This window comes from Pavona decussata, unplaced genomic scaffold (assembly GCF_977016875.1).
Source record: "Pavona decussata unplaced genomic scaffold, jaPavDecu1.1 SCAFFOLD_146, whole genome shotgun sequence".
Classification (NCBI taxonomy): Eukaryota; Metazoa; Cnidaria; class Anthozoa; order Scleractinia; family Agariciidae; genus Pavona; species Pavona decussata.
This window is the reverse complement of record NW_028145559.1, coordinates 417,722-431,927: the sequence shown is the minus strand read 5'-3', so window position 1 is coordinate 431,927 and position 14,206 is coordinate 417,722.

Sequence of the window (14,206 nt, the reverse complement as noted above, 5' to 3'; positions counted from 1 at the left end):
AGATTTCTAACTTCCTCTTTCTTATGAAAATTCTGCACATTACAAGAAAGCAAACAATATTGCTTACGGTAGGATTTGTTTTGCATGACAGGAACCCATTTTATGCTAAAAAGGAAGCCATTTCGAAGTAATAATGTGCGGCGAGTGAGCCGTGTTTACATGACAAAATATTTATTTTTTCTTCCGCCGTTGGTTGATAATTTATAACAATAAAATAGTTATAATTTCAAATTTATATAGCGCCCATATGCAAACACCCTAAGCGCTTTTCAAACATTTAAAACAACACTTACAGCAACAACAACAATAATAGTACTACGCCTGTATTCACGTTTGCTTCCGGTGCCAGCGGGCACCTTCTCGCTTTATTTCTCCGCAATTCGTCTCCAAGTTCATTCACGAGCCACTCGATTCTCGCTCGCAAAAGCCTGAATCTTTCTATGACTTCACAGTCAGCCATATCGGCCAGAATTAGCTGTCTTTGACAAGACCGAGGTCTTTTAACTAAACAAAAAAGTCCGCCTCCGGCCGCCATTTTGTTTAGTGTCGCAACATTTGCGATTTCCCGGTAAGTTTACGGGAGGTCATGACCTCCCGTAAATTACCGGGCAAGTTACCGGGAAATTTACCGGGATCGTAAATAACGGGAGTTTCGAGAAACACCCGTAAACTTATCGGGGACTTAACGGGCCACTTACCGGGCCCGATAAGTTACCGGGACTTTCGAGAAACGGACCCCTGGCATCTAGAATTCATACCCATTTTCAGACCTGTTTTCTACAATGATTGCCCGTTTCTGTAAAATCCATCCCATTTTCAGACCAAAATGGTTAAAATAACCATTTTCACAGCAAAAGGGCTCAAAAGCCATACCCTTGGGGGCCACACATACCCATAAGGCTTATACACATCTACAAGTTACGAGTGCTGTTTTTTCAAAACACGTTCCATTTTGTCCCTCGTCCAGTACCTCCAAAATGAAGTCACTGCTTTTCCCCACCCCTTCCCTCCTTGGCATTTTTTGCAACAGTGACTCCCAAATCTTGCCGCGACTACAGTTTAAAAACAGAATCAGTTTAGTTGTTGAAAATTTTCGCTTTAACGTTCACAAAATTATCAGTAAAACCTATTCCATCGGTAGTAATATGTAAATGGTACACGAGACTATCAACTGTTCACGTTTGGGGGTTAGTACTTTTTACGTTTCGGGGCTAGTAATTCTTACCTTTGGGGGTTAAATTTCTTACCTTTGGGGGTTAGTAATTCTTACGTTTGGGGGTTAGATTTCTTAAGTTTTGGGGTTAGTAATTCTTACGTTTCGGGGTTAGTTTTCTAACGTTTGATGGCTAGTAATTCCTACGTTTAGGGGTTAGATTTCTTATGTTTGGGGGTTAGTAATTTTTACCTTTGGAAGCTAGTAATTTTTACGTTTGGGGGTTCGATTTCTTACGTTTGGGGGTTAATAATTCTTACGTTTAGGGGTTAGTAATTCTTACATTTAGGGGTTAGATTTCTTAGGTTTCGGGGTTAGTAATTCTACGTTTGGGGGTTAGTTTTCTTATCTTTTGGGGTTAAATTTCTTACGTTTGGGGGTTAGTAGTTCTTACGTTTGGGGGTCAATTTTTTACGTTTGGTGGCTAGTAATTCTTACGTTTAAGGTTTAGTTTTCTTACGTTGGGTGGCTAGTAATTCTTACGTTTGAGGTTTAGATTTCTTACGTTTGAAGGTTAGCAATTTTTACCTTTGGAGGCTAGTAATTTTTACGTTTGGGGGTTAAATTTCTTACGTTTCAAGGTTAGTAATTATTACGTTTAGGGGTTAGTAATTTTTACCTTTAAGGGCTAGTAAGTTTTACGTTTAAGGGTTAGATTTCTTACGTTTGGGGGTTAGTAATTCTTACGTTTAGGGGTAAGATTTCTTGCGTTTTGGGGTTAGTTATTTTTACGTTTTAGGGTTAGATATCTTACGTTTGAGGGTTAGTAATTCTTACGTTTGGGGGTTAGTTTTTTTTATGTTTGGTTAGTGGAAATTATTACGTTTGGGGGTTAGATTTTTTTACGTTTGTTGGTTAGTTATTCTTACGTTTGGGGGTTAGTAATTCTTACGTTTAATGGTTAGATTTCTTACGTCTTAGGGTTAGTAATTCTTACGTTTGGGGGTTAGTAATTTTTACCTTTGGGGGTAGTAATTTTTCCTTTCCGGGTTAGATTTCTTACGTGTGAGGGTTAGTAATTCTTACTTTTGGAAGTTATTTTTGTTACGTTTCGTGGCTAGTAATTCTTCAGTTTAGGGGTTAGATTTCTTACGTTTGGGGGTTAGATTTCTTACGTTTCGGGGTTACTAATTCTTACGTTTGGGGGTTACTAATTTTTACCTTTGGGAGCTAGTAATTCTTACGTTTGGGGGTTAGTTTTTTTATGTTTGGTGGCTAGTAATTCTTACGTTTGGGGGTTAGATTTTTTATGTTTGGTTGCTAGTAACTCTTACATATGGGGGTTAGATTTCTTTATATTGGGTGTAAGTAATTCTTATTTTTGGGGGTTATTTTATTATGTTTGGTGGCTAGTAATCCTTAAGTTTAGGAGTTAGATTTTTTACGTTTGGGTGTTAGTTATTCTTACCGGTAGGGGTTAGATTTTTTACGTTTGGGGATTAATAAGTCTTACGTTTGGGTGTTAGATTTCTTACGTTTTGGGGTTAGTAATTTTTACGTATGGGGGTTAGTTTTCCTACATTTGGGGGTTACATTACTTACGTTTTGGGGTTAGTAACTTTTAGCTTTATGGGCTAGTAATTTTTGCGTTTAAGGAATAGATTTCTTACGTTTGGGAGTTAGTAATTGTTACGTTTGGGGGTCAGTAATTCTTACATTTGGGGGTTAGATATCTTACGTTTGGGGGTTAGTAATTCTTACGTTTGGGAGTTAGTTTTTTTACGTTTGGTGGCTAGTAATTCTTACGTTTGGGGGTTAGATTTCTTAAGTTGGGGGGTTAGTAATTCTTACGCTTGTGGGTTAGATTCTTACGTTTGTGGGTTAGTAAGTTTTTTACGCTTGGAGGTTAGATTTCTTACTGTTTTGGGTAAGTAATTCTTACGTTTGGGCGTTAGTTCTCTTACGTTTGGGGGTTTTGTGTTAGTAATTTCTTCCTTTCGGGGTAGTAATTTTTCCTTCCCGGGTTAGATTTCTTACGTGTGGGGGTTAGTAATTCTTACGTTTGGGGGTTATTTTTTTTACGTTTGTGGCTAGTAATTCTTAAGTTTGGGGGTTAGATTTGATACGTTTGCGGGTTAGATTTCTTGCGTTTTAAGGTAAGTAATTCTTACGTTTGAGAGTTAGTTTTCTTACGTTTGGGGGCTAGTAATTTTAACGTTTCGGGGTTAAATTTCTTACGTTTTGGAGGCTAGTAATTTTTACGTTTGGGGATTAGATTATTACGTTTGAAGGTTAGTAATTCTTACATTTTAGGGTTACTTGTTTTACGTTTGGTGGCTGGTAATTCTTTCGTTTGGGGGTTAGAAATCCTTACGTTTCGAGGTTAGATTTCTTACGTTTGGGGGTTAGTAATTCTTATGTTTCGGGGTTAGATTTCTTTTGCGTTTTGGGGCTAGTAGTTATTACGTTGGGGGGTAAAATTTCTTACCTTTAGGGGTTAGTAATTCTTACGTTTGGGGGTTAGTAATTCTTACGTTTGAGAGTTAGAATTCTTACGTTTGGGGTCAGTAAATGTTACGTTTGGGGGTTAGTTTTCTTATCTGCGGCGGTTAGATTTCTTACGTTTGGGGGTTAGTAATTCTTACGTTTGAGAGTCAGTTTTTTAATGTTTAGTGGCAAGTAATTCTTACGTTTGAAGGTAAGATTTTTGTACGTTTGTGGGTTAGTAATTCTTACGCTTGGGAATTAGATTTCTTACGTTAGGGGGTTAGTAATTGTTACGTTTGGGGGTTAGATTTTTTACGTTTGAAGGTTAGTAATTCTTACATTTGGCGGTTAGTTTTCTTATCTTTTGTGGTTAGATTTCTTACGTTTTGGGGTTATTAATTCTTACCTTTGGGGGTTAGTTTTTTTATGTTTGGTGGCTAGAAATTCTTACGTTTTGGGGTTATATTTTTTTGACGTTTTGGGGTTAGTAATTCTTACGTTTGGGGGTTAGATTTCTTAAGTTTAAAGGGTTAGTTATTGTTACGTTTGGGGGTTAGATTTCTTATGTTTTGGGGTTAGTAATTCTTACGTTTGAAGGTTAGTTTTCTTACCTTTGGGGGCTAGTAATTATTACGTTTGGGGGTTAGATTTTTTTACGTTTATGCGTTAGTAATTCTTACGTTTGGGGGTTAGATTTCTTACGTTTGAGGGTTAGTTATTATTACGTTTGGGGGTTAGATCTGTTACGTTTTGAGGCTAGTAATTCCTATGTTTCAGGGTTAGTTATTCTTACGTTTGGGGGTTATATTTCTTGTGTTTCGGGGTTAGTAATTCTTTCTTTTGGGGGTTAGTTTTTTTACGTTTAAGGGCTGGTGATTCTTACGTTTGGGGGTTAGTTTTCTTACCTTTGGGGGTTAATAATTTTTCCCTTTGAGGGGCTAGTAATTTTTAAGTTTGGGGGTTAGATTTCTTACGTTTGGGGGTTAGTAATTGTTACGTTTCGGGGTTAGTAATTGTTACGTTTGGGGGTTAGATTTCTTACGTTTGGGGGTAAGTAATTCTTACATTTGGGGGTTAGTTTTTTTACGCTCTGTGGCTAGTAATTCTTACGTTTGGGGGTTAGTAATTGTTACTTTTGGGGGTTAAATTTCTTACGTTTGGGGGCTAGCAATTCTTACGTTTGGGAGTTAGATTTGTTACGTTTTAGGGTGAGTAATTATTATGTTTGGAGGTGAGTTTTCTTACGTTTTGGGGGCAAGTAATTCTTACGTTTGGGGTTAGATTTCTTGCATTTGGTGGTTAGTAATTCTTAAGTTTCGGGTTACTTTTTTTACGTTTCGTGGCTAGTAATTCTTACGTTTGGGGGTTAGATTTCTTACTTTTTGGGGTTAGTAATTCTTACGTTTTGGGGTAAAATTTTTTACGTTTGGAGGCCAGTAATTCTTACGTTTTGGGGTTAAATTTCTTGCGTTTGGTAGTTAGTAATTTTTACCTTTATGGGCTAGTAATTATATCGTTTGGGGGTTAGATTTCTAACATTTGGGGGTAAGTAATTCCTACGTTTGGGGGTTATTTTTTTATGTTTGGTGGCTAGTAATTCTTAAGTTTGGGGGTTACATTTTTTAAGTTTGGTTGTTAGTTATTCTTACATTTGGGGGTTAGATTTTTTACGTGTGGGGGTTAGTAAGTCTTACGTTTGGGTGTTAGATTTCTTACGTTTTGGGGTTAGTAATTTTTAGCTTTATGGGCTAGTATATTTTGCGTTTAAGGAACAGATTTCTTACGTTTGGGGGTTAGTAATTGTTACGTTTGGGGGTCAGTAATTCTTACATTTGGGGGTTAGATATCTTACGTTTGGGGGTTAGTAATTCTTACGTTTGGGAGTTAGATTTCTTAAGTTGGGGGGTTAGTAATTCTTACGCTTGTGGGTTAGATTCTTACGTTTGTGGGTTAGTAATTTTTACGCTTGGAGGTTAGATTTCTTACTGTTTTTGGTAAGTAATTCTTACGTCTGGGCGTTAGTTCTCTTACGTTTGGGGGCTAGTAATTCTTACGTTTGGGGGTTTGGGGGTTAGTAATTTCTACCTTTGGGGGTAGTAATTTTTTCTTTCCGGGTTAGATTTCTTACTTGTGGGGGTTAGTAATTCTTACGTTTGGGGGTTATTTTTTTTACGTTATTGGCTAGTAATTCTTAAGTTTGGGGGTTAGATTTGATATGTTTGGGGGTTAGATTTCTTGCGTTTTAAGGTAAGTAATTCTTACGTTTGAGAGTTAGTTTTCTTACGTTTGGGGGCTAGTAATTCTTACGTTTTGGGGTTAGATTTCTTACGTTTTGGGGACTAGTAATTTTTACGTTTGGGGATTAGATCTCTTACGTTTGAAATTTAGTAATTCTTACATTTGAGGGTTACTTGTTTTACGTTTGGTGGCTGGTAAATCTTTTGTTTGGGGGTTAGTAATCTTTACGTTTCGAGGTTAGATTTCTTACGTTTGGGGGTTAGTAATTCTTATGTCTGGGGGTTAGATTTCTTTTGCGTTTTTGGGCTAGTACTTATTACGTTTGGGGGTAACATTTCTTACCTCTGGGTGTTACTAATTCTTACGTTTGGGGGTTAGTAATTCTTACGTTTGAGGGTTAGAACTCTTACGTTTGGGGGTTAGGAAATGTTAAGTTTGGGGGTTAGTTTTCTTATCTGTTGCGGTTAGATTTCTTACGTTTGGGGGTTAGTAATTCTTACGTTTAAGAGTCAGTTTTTTAATGTTTTGTGGCTAGTAATTCTTACCTTTTAAGGTAAGATTCTTTTTCGTTTGTGGGCTACTAATTCTTACGCTTTGGGGTTAGATTTCTTACGTTTAGGTGTTAGTAATTGGTACGTTCGGGGATTGGTAATTGTTATGTTTGGGAGTTAGATTCGTTAGGTTTGAAGGTAAGTAATTTTTACGTTTGGTGGTTAGTTTTCTTAACTTCTGGGGTTAGATGTCTTACGTTTTGGGGTTTTTAATTGTTACTATTGGAGGTTAGTTTTTTTTATGTTTGGTGGCTAGAAATTCTTACGTTTCGGGTGTAGATTTCTTACGTTTGGGGGTTAGTAATTCTTACGTTTAGGGGTTAGATTTCTTATCTTTTGGGCTTTTATTAATTCTTACGTTTGAGGGTTAGTTTTCTTACGTTTGGAGGCCATTAAATTCTTACCTTTGGGGGTTAGATTTTTTACGTTTTGGGGTTAGTAATTTTTACGTTTGGGGGATATTTAGTTTTTATATTTGGGGGCTAGTAATTTCTACGTTTGGAGGTTAGATTTGTTAGGTTTGAGGGTTAGTATTTCTTAAGTTTAGGGGTTAGTAATTCTGACATTCGAGGGTTACTTTTTTTACTTTTGGTGGCTGGTAATTCTTACGTTTGGGGGTTAGATTTCTTACGTTTTGGGGTTAGTAATTCTTACTTTTGGGGGCTAGTAATTATTACATTTGGGGGTTCGATTTTTTACGTTTATGCGTTAGCAATTCTTACGTTTGGAGGTTGAATTTCTTACGTTTGAGGGTTAGTTATTCTTACGTTTCGGGGTTAGATTTCTTACGTTTTGGGGTTAGTAATTCTTATGTTTGAGGGTTAGTTATTCTTACGTTTAGGGGTTATATTTCTTGCGTTTTGGGGTAAGTAATTGTTACGTTTGGGGGTTAGTTTTCTTACGTTTGTGGGCTAGTAATTCTTACGTTTGGGGTTTAGTTTTCTTACCTTTGGTGGTTAGTAATTTTTATCTTTGAAGGGCTAGTAATTTAAAAGTTTTGGGGTTAGATTTCTTTCATTTGGGAATTAGTAATTCTTCCGTTTGGGGGTTAGATTTCTTACTTTTTTTAATTAGTAATTCTTACGTTTAAGGGTTAGTTTTCGTACGTTTAGGGGTTAGTAACTTTTCCGTTTGGGAGTTAGTTTTCTTAGCTTTTGGGGTTAGATTTCTTACGTTCGGGGGTTAGTAATTCTTACGTTTGGGGGTAAGTTTTCTTACGTTTTGGGGTTAATAAATCTTAGGTTTGGGGGTTACATTTCTTACGATTGGAGGCTAGTAATTTTTACGTTTAGGGGTTAAAAATTTTTACCTTTAGGGATATTAATTTTTACGTTTGGGGGTTAGATTTCTTACGTTTGGCGGTTAGTAATTCTTACGTTTGGGGGTTAGATTTCTTACTTTTGGGGGTTAGAAATTCTTACGTTTGAGGGTTATTTTGTTTACGTTTGGTGGCTAGTAATTCTTACGTTTGGGGATTAAATTTCTTACGTTTTGGGGTTAGTAATTCTTACGTTTGGGGGTTAGTAAATTCTTACGTTTGGGGGTTAAAATTCTTAATTTTTAGGGTTAGGAATTCTTACGTTTGGGGGTTAGAAATTCATACGTTTGGGGGTTAGATTTCTTATGTTTTGGGATTAGTAATTCTTAGGTTTGGGGTTAGTAATTCTGACGTTTGGGGGTTAGATTTCTTACGTTTTGGGTTTAGTAATTCTTACGTTTGGGGGTTACTAATTCTAACGTTTGTTGGTTAAATTTCTTACGTTTTGGAGTTAGTAATTCTTAAGTTTGGGGGTTAGTAATTTTTACGTTTGGGGGTTAGATTTCTTACGTTTATAGGTTAGTAATTCTTACGTTTAAGGGTTAGTAATTCTTATGTTTTGGGTTTAGATTTCTTACGTTTTGGGGTTAGTAAATCTTACGTTTGGTGTTTGTAATTCTTACGTTTGGGGGATAAATTTCTTACGTTTTGGCGTTAGTAATTCTTACGTTTGGGGTTAGCAATTCTTACGTTTGGGGGTTAGATTTTTTCGTTTGGGGGTTAGTAATTCTTACGTTTTGGGTTAGATTTCTTACGTTTTGGGGTTAGTAATTCTTACGTTTGGGGGTTAGATTTCTAACTTTTTCGGGTTAGTAATTCTTATGTTTGGGGGTTAGATTTCTTACGTTTTGGGGTTAGTAATTCTTACGTTTGGCCGTTAGGTTTCGTACGTTTTGGGGTTAGTAATTCTTACGTTTGGGGGTTAGTAATTCTTACCTTTGGGGGTTAGATTTCTTAAGTTTGGGGGTTAGTAATTCTTACGTTTGAGGATTAGATTCCTTACGTTTTTGCGTTAATAACTCTTACGTTTAGGGGTTAGAAATTTTTCACGTTTGGAGTTTAGATTTTTACGTTTTGGGGTTAGTAATTCTTACGATTGGGGGTTAGTAATTTTTACGTTTGAGGGTTAGTACTTCTTACGTTTGGAGGTTAAATTCCTTACGTTTTGGGGTTAGTAATTCTTACGTTTAGGGGTTAGTAATTCTTACGTTTAGGGGTAAGATTTCTTACGTTTTGGGGTTAGTAATTCTTACGTTTTGGGGTTAGTAATTCTTACGTTTGGTGGTTACATTTCTTACGTTTTGGGGTTAGTAATTCTTACGTTTGGGGGTTAGTAATTCTTACGTTTAGGGGTAAGATTTCTTACGTTTTGGGGTTAGTAATTCTTACGTTTTGGGGTTAGTAATTCTTACGTTTGGGGGTTAGTCATTCTTACGTTTGAAGGTAAGATTTCTTACGTCTTACGTTTGGGGGTTAGTAATTCTTACGTTTGGGGGTAATATTTCTTACGTTTTGGGGTTAGTAATTCTAATGCTTTGGGGGTTAGATTTCTTACGTTTTGGAGTTAGTAATTTTTACGTTTGGGGGTTAAATTTTTTTACGTTTTGGGGTTAGTTATTCTTACGTTTAGGGGTTAGTAATTCTTACGTTTGGGGGTTAGATTTCTTACGTTTGGGTGTTAGTAATTCTTTCGTTTGGGGGTTAGGTTTGTTACCTTTTGGGGTTAGTAATTCTTACGTTTGGGGGTTAGTAATTCTAACGTTTGGGGGTTAGTAATACTTACGTTTGGGGGTTAGATTTCTTACGTTTGGGGGTTAGTAATTCTTATGTTTGGGGGTTAGGTTTCTTACGTTTTGGGGTTAGTAATTCTTACGTTTGGGGGTTAGTAATTCTAACGTTTGGGGGTTAGATTTCTTAAGTTTTGGGGTTAGTAATTCTTACGTCTCGGGGTTAGTAATTCTTACGTTTGGAGGTTAGATTTCTTACGTTTTGGGGTTAGTAATTCTTACGTTTGGGGGTTAGTAATTCTAACGTTTGGGGGTTAGATTTCTTAAGTTTTGGGGTTAGTAATTCTTACGTCTCGGGGTTAGTAATTCTTACGTTTGGAGGTTAGATTTCTTACGTTTGGGGGTTAGTAATTCTTAGGTTTCGCGGTTAGATTTCTAACGTTTTGGGGTTAGTAATTCTTACGTTTGGGGTTAGTAATTCTTACGTTTGGCGGTTAGATTTCTTAAATTTTTTGGTTAGTAATTCTTACGTTGAGGGGTTAGTAATTCTTACGTTTAGGGGTTAGATTTTTACGTTTTGGGGTTAGTAATTCTTACATTTGGGGGTTAGTAATTTTTACGTTTGGGGGTTAGATTTCTTACGTTTGGGGGTTAGTAATTCTTACGTTTAGGGGTTATAATTCTTACGTTTGGTGGTTAGAAATTCATACGTTTGGGGGTTAGATTTCTTACGTTTTGGGGTTAGTAATTCTTACTTTTGGGGGTTAGTAATACTTACGTGTGGGGGTAAGATTTCTTACGTTTTTGGGTTAGTAATTCTTACGTTTGGGGGTTAGATTTCTTACGTTTTGGGGTTAGTAATACTTACGTTTGGGGGTTAGTATTTCTTACGTTTGGGGGTTAGTAATTCTTACGTTTGGGGGTTAGATTTCTTACGTTTTGGGGTTAGTAATTCTTACGTTTGGGGGTTAGTAATTCTAACGTTTGGGGGTTAGATTTCTTAAGTTTTGGGGTTAGTAATTCTTACGTCTCGGGGTTAGTAATTCTTACGTTTGGAGGTTAGATTTCTTACGTTTGGGGGTTAGTAATTCTTAGGTTTCGCGGTTAGATTTCTAACGTTTTGGGGTTAGTAATTCTTACGTTTGGGGTTAGTAATTCTTACGTTTGGCGGTTAGATTTCTTAAATTTTTTGGTTAGTAATTCTTACGTTGAGGGGTTAGTAATTCTTACGTTTAGGGGTTAGATTTTTACGTTTTGGGGTTAGTAATTCTTACATTTGGGGGTTAGTAATTTTTACGTTTGGGGGTTAGATTTCTTACGTTTGGGGGTTAGTAATTCTTACGTTTAGGGGTTATAATTCTTACGTTTGGTGGTTAGAAATTCATACGTTTGGGGGTTAGATTTCTTACGTTTTGGGGTTAGTAATTCTTACTTTTGGGGGTTAGTAATACTTACGTGTGGGGGTAAGATTTCTTACGTTTTTGGGTTAGTAATTCTTACGTTTGGGGGTTAGATTTCTTACGTTTTGGGGTTAGTAATACTTACGTTTGGGGGTTAGTATTTCTTACGTTTGGGGGTTAGTAATTCTTACGTTTGGGGGTTAGATTTCTGACGTTTGGGGGTTAGTAATTCTTACGTTTGGGGGTTAGTAATTCTTACGTTTAGGGTTTATATTTCTTACGTTTTGGGGTGAGTAATTCTTACGTTTGGGGGTAAGATTGCTTACGTTTTGGGGTTAGTAATTCTTACGTTTGGGGGTAAGATTGGTTACGTTTTGGGGCTAGTTATTCTTACGTTTGGGGGTTAAATATCTTACGTTTTGGGGTAAGTAATTGTTACGTTTGGGGGTTAGTAATTCTTACGTTTGGGGGTTAGATTTCTTACGTTTGGGGGTTAGTTTACTCTTACGTTTGGGGGTTAGGTTTGTTACGTTTTGGGGTTAGTAATTCTTACCTTTGGGGGTTAGTAATTCTTACGTTTCGGGGTTAGATTTCTTACGTTTTGGGGTCAGTAATTCTTACGTTTGGGGGTTTGTAATTCTTACGTTTGTTGATTTTAATTTTTTTTCGTTTTTGATTTAGTAATTCTTACTTTTGGGGGTTAGTAATTTTTACTTTTCGTGGTTAGATTTCTTACGGTTTTGGGTTAGTAATTCTTACGTTTAAGGGTTAGATTTCTTATGTTTTGGGATTAGTAATTCTTACGTTTGGGGGTTAGTAATTGTTACGTTTGGGGGTAAGATTTCTTACGTTTTGGTGTTAGTAATTTTTACGTTTGGGGTTAGTAATTCTTCCGTTTGGGGGTTAGATTTCTTACGTTTTGGGGTTAGTAATAGTTACGTTGGGGGGTTAGTAATTCTTACGTTTGTTGGTTAAATTTCTTCCGTTTTGCATTTAGTAATTCTTACGTTTGGGGGTTAGTAATTTTTACGTTTGGGGGTTAGATTTCTTACGTTTAAGGGTTAGTAATTCTTACGTTTAAGGGTTAGTAATTCTTACGTTTGGGGTTTAGTATTCTTACGTTTTGGGGTTAGTAATTCTTACGTTTGGTGTTTGTAATTCTTACGTTTGAGGGTTAGTAATTCTTACGTTTGGGGATTAGGTTTCTTACGTTTTGGGGTTAGTAATTCTTACGTTTGGGGATTAGGTTTCTTACGTTTTGGGGTTAATAATTCTTACGTTTGGGGGTTAGTAATTCTAACGTTTGGGGGTTAGATTTCTTAAGTTTTGGGGTTAGTAATTCTTACGTCTCGGGGTTAGTAATTCTTACGTTTGGAGGTTAGATTTCTTACATTTTGGGGTTAGTAATTCTTACGTTTGGTAGTTAGATTTCTTACCATTTGGAGTTATTAATTCTTACGTTTGGGGGTTAGTAATTCTTAGGTTTGGCGGTTAGATTTCTTACGTTTTGGGGTTAGTAATTCTTACGTTTGGGGGTTAGTAATTCTTACGTTTGGCGGTTAGATTTCTTACATTTTTGGGTTAGTAATTCTTACGTTTAGGGGTTAGTAATTCTTACGTTTGGGGGTTAGATTTTTACGTTTTGGGGTTAGTAATTCTTACGTTTGGGGGTTAGTAATTTTTACGTTTGGGGGTATCTGTAATTCTTACGTTTGGGGGTTAAATTTCTTACGTTTTGGGGTTAGTAATTCTTACGTTTGGGGGTTAGTAAATTCTTACGTTTGGGGGTTAAAATTCTTAATTTTTAGGGTTAGTAATTCTTACGTTTGGGGGTTAGAAATTCATACGTTTGGGGGTTAGATTTCTTATGTTTTGGGATTAGTAATTCTTACGTTTGGGGGTTAGTGATTGTTACGTTTGGGGTAAAGATTTCTTACGTTTTGGTGTTAGTAATTCTTACGTTTGGGGTTAGTAATTCTTACGTTTGGGGGTTAGTAATTCTTACGTTTTGGGGTTAGATTTCTTACGTTTTGGGGTTAGTAATTCTTACGTTTGGGTGTTAGATTTCTTACGTTTTAGGGTTAGTACTTCTTATGTTTGGGGGTTAGTAATTCTTACGTTTGGTTGTTAGATTTCTTACGTTTGGGGGTTAGTAATTCTTACGTTTGAGGATTAGATTTCTTACGTTTTCGGGTTAGTAATTCTTACGTTCAGGGGTTAGTAATTCTTACGTTTGGGGGTTAGATATCTTACGTTTTAGGGTTAGTAATTCTTACGTTTGGAGGTTAGGGAATTCTTACGTTTTGGGGTTAGAATTCTTACTTATTGGGGTTAGTAATTCTTACGTTGGGGGGTTAGTAATTCATACGTTTGGGTGTTAGATTTCTTAGATCTTGCGATTAGTAATTCTTACGTTTGTGGGTTAGTAATTGTTGCGTTTGGGGGTAAGATTTCTTACGTTTTGGGGTTAGTAATTTATACTTTTGGGGGTTAGTAATTCTTACGTTTGGGGGTTAGATTTCTTACGTTTTGGGGTTAGTAATTTTTACGTTTGGGGGTTAGTAATTCTTACGTTTGTTGGTTAAATTTCTTACGGTTTGTAGTTAGTAATTCTTACGTTTGGGGGTTAGTAATTTTTACGTTTTGGGGTTAGATTTCTTACGTTTTTAGGTTAGTAATTCTTACGTTTCAGGGTTAGATTTCATACGTTTTGGGGTTAGTAATTCTTACGTTTGGGGGTTAGATTTCTTACGTTTTGAGGTTAGTAATTCTTATTTTACAGAGTTAGTAATTCTTACGTTTGGGGGTTAGATTTTTACGTTTTGGGGTTAGTAATTCTTACGTTTAAGGTATAGTTATTCTTACGTTTGGGGTTTAGATTTCTTACGTTTTGGGGTTAGTAATTCTTACGTTTGGGGGTTAGATTTCTGACGTTTTAGGGTTAGTAATTCTTACGTTTGGGGGTTAAATTTCTTACGTTTTGGGGTTAGTAATTCTTACGTTTGGGGGTTAAATTTCTTAAGTTTTGGGGTTAGTAATTCTTACGTTTGGGGGTTAGTAATTCTTACGTTTGGTGGTTAGATTTCTTGCGTTTTTGGGTTAGTAATTCTTACGTTTGGGCGTTAGTAATTCTTACGTTTGTTGGTTAAATTTCTTACGTTTTGGAGTTAGTAATTCTTACGTTTGGGGTTTAGTAATTCTTACGTTTGGGGGTTAGATTTCTTACGTTTTTGGGTTAGTAATTCTTACGTTTGGGGGTTAGATTTCTTACGTTTTAGGGTTAGTAATTCTTACGTTTGGGGTTAAATTTCTTACGTTTTGGGGTTAGTAAT